This window comes from Sapajus apella, unplaced genomic scaffold (assembly GCF_009761245.1).
Source record: "Sapajus apella isolate SASKATOON/1434 unplaced genomic scaffold, GSC_monkey_1.0 scaffold84, whole genome shotgun sequence".
In the NCBI taxonomy this organism is placed as follows: Eukaryota; Metazoa; Chordata; class Mammalia; order Primates; family Cebidae; genus Sapajus; species Sapajus apella.
This window is the reverse complement of record NW_022437024.1, coordinates 3635405-3637970: the sequence shown is the minus strand read 5'-3', so window position 1 is coordinate 3637970 and position 2566 is coordinate 3635405. Positions and strand designations below refer to the sequence as shown.

At 45.1% G+C, this 2566-nt stretch overlaps 1 pseudogene across 1 annotated transcript; it reads left to right on the top strand.

The window, feature by feature from the left end:
- Positions 1 to 436: 436 nt before the first annotated feature.
- LOC116533845 lies at positions 437 to 1806 on the top strand (annotated as a pseudogene). The gene has a single exon (XR_004261469.1). The product of XR_004261469.1 is annotated as a cation-dependent mannose-6-phosphate receptor pseudogene (transcript).
- The last annotated feature ends 760 nt before the right edge of the window (positions 1807 to 2566 follow it).

Genomic DNA, 2566 nt, shown 5'->3' with positions numbered 1-2566 from the left:
CTGAGGCCTCTGTTCTGTTCCATTGGTCTATATCTCTGTTTTGGTACCAGTACCATGCTGTTTTGATTATAGTAGCCTTGTAATATAGTTTGAAGTCAGGTAGCATGATGCCTCCAGCTTCATTTTTTGTTTTTTTGTTTTTTGTTTTTTTTTTTGCTTAAGATTGTCTTGGCTATGTGGGCTCCCTTTTGATTTCATATGAAGTTTAAGGTGGGCAAAATGGAACTGAATGGGTAAAAGTTGGAAGCATTCCCTTTGAAAACTGGCACAAGACAAGGATGTCTTCTCTCACCACTCCTATTTGACATAGTATTGGAAGTTCTGGCCAGGGCCATCAGGCAAGAGAAAGAAATAAAGGATATTCAAATAGGAAGAGAGGATGTCAAATTGTCCCTGTTTGCAGATGACGATTGTATATTTAGAAAACCCCGGGGGCACAACAAGGCACTAGGGGCGACGCTGGCCTCTGACACTAGCTCCAGGACCGGGGTCTGCGGCCGGCTTCTAGCAGGCCCCGTCTCCCATCCCCAGACGCATATTCACCAGGGATTGTGAGCTTTGGCTGCTCCAGTTTCCCGCGACATGATGTTCCCTTTCTACAGCTCCTGGAGGACTAGAATGCTACTGCTGCTACTCCTGGCTGTGGCAGTGAGAGAATCTTGGCAGACAGAAGAAAAAACTTGTGACTTGGTAGGAGAAAAGGGTAAAGAATCAGAGAAAGAGTTGGCTCTAGTGAAGAGGTTGAAACCACCGTTTAATAAAAGCTTTGAGAGCACTGTGGGCCAGGGCTCAGAAACATACATCTACATATTCAGAGTGTGCCGTGAAGCTGGCAACCACACTTCTGGCGCAGGCCTCGTGCAAATCAACAAAAGTAATGGGAAGGAGACAGTGGTAGGGAGGCTCAACGAGACTCACATCTTCAATGGAAGTAATTGGATCATGCTGATCTATAAAGGGGGTGATGAATATGACAACCACTGTGGCAAGGAGCAGCGTCGTGCAGTGGTGATGATCTCCTGCAATCGACACACCCTCGCAGACAATTTTAACCCTGTGTCTGAGGAGCGAGGCAAAGTCCAAGATTGTTTCTACCTCTTTGAGATGGATAGCAGCCTGGCCTGTTCCCCAGAGATCTCCCACCTCAGCGTGGGTTCTATCTTACTTGTCACGTTTGCATCACTGGCTGCTGTTTATGTTGTTGGGGGGTTCCTATACCAGCGACTGGTGGTGGGAGCCAAAGGAGTGGAGCAGTTTCCCCACTTAGCCTTCTGGCAGGATCTTGGCAACCTGGTGGCAGATGGCTGTGACTTTGTCTGCCGTTCTAAACCTCAAAATGTGCCTGCAGCGTATCGTGGTGTGGGGGATGACCAGCTGGGGGAAGAGTCAGAAGAAAGGGATGACCATTTATTACCAATGTAGATTGCACTTTTTATGTCCAGCCTCTTCCTTGGTCCCCCAAACCAAAGCTACATAGCCAGATTTCTCAAGCAGTCTCAACTCCAGTCTCTCATTTCACCCTTACTACTGCTCTTGCTTTCCAGTTTGCTTTTAATTGGCATCTTCTCACTAGTAGAACTGCCTTCCCTTTGTTCTCTATTTTCTGTTTTTTCTCTAGAGAGGTACAGTTGTGAGAGTTAGTATCATAAGGCCTGTGAAAACAGAGGCTTTTGCACTCTGTTGACATCAGAAGGTACAATAGGCATATGGGCAGACTGATGTGACAGGCTCACCGGCCCTTTGTTTTTTAAACACATTTTCACAAGTTTTTGAGACACTGGATTTCTTTAATTAAAAAAAAAAAAACCGCCAGAAACATTAAAAAAAAGAAAACCCCATCATCTCAGCCCAAAATCTCTTTAGGCTGATAAGCAACTTCAGCAAATCTCAGGATACAAAATCAATGTGTAAAAACCACAAGCATTCCTACACACCAATAATAGACAGAGAGCCAAATCATGAGTGAACTCCCATTCACAATTGCTATAAAGAGAATAAAATACCTAGGGATACAACTATCAGGGATGTGAAGGACTTCTTCAAGGAGAACTACAAACCACTGTTCGAGGAAATAAGAGAAGACACAAACAGTTGGAAAACATTCCATGCTCATGTTTAGGAAGAATCAACATCATGAAAATGGCCATACTGCCCAAAGTAGTTTATAGATTCAATGCTATCCCCATCAAGCTACCAATAACTTTCTTCACAGAATTGGAAAAAAACCCTCCCTATTACCATGTGTTTTAGGGAAGCAAGAGATGAGGGGCTCTCCATGGACAAGAGCATGTTGTCAGGAGTTGGGAGACAGGGGGGTCCATCAGGTTCATACTCTGGGTCATGGCTGGCAGGATGGGAAGGGGAGTGTTGGGGACAAATCTTTTCTTTTCACATGTAAATCCTGAGACTTCAATCTGTCATCTAGCTTCCTTTCTGACTGGAAGTCTCTGCAGTTACTCCTATGTGCCTGATCTTGGGAGGGAAGTTCTAATCTGGGTGGCCGCCTGGGAAAATAGTAAGGCTGGCCATTGATGCCTCTTGGCCTGGCTGTTGGACACTTTCTTTT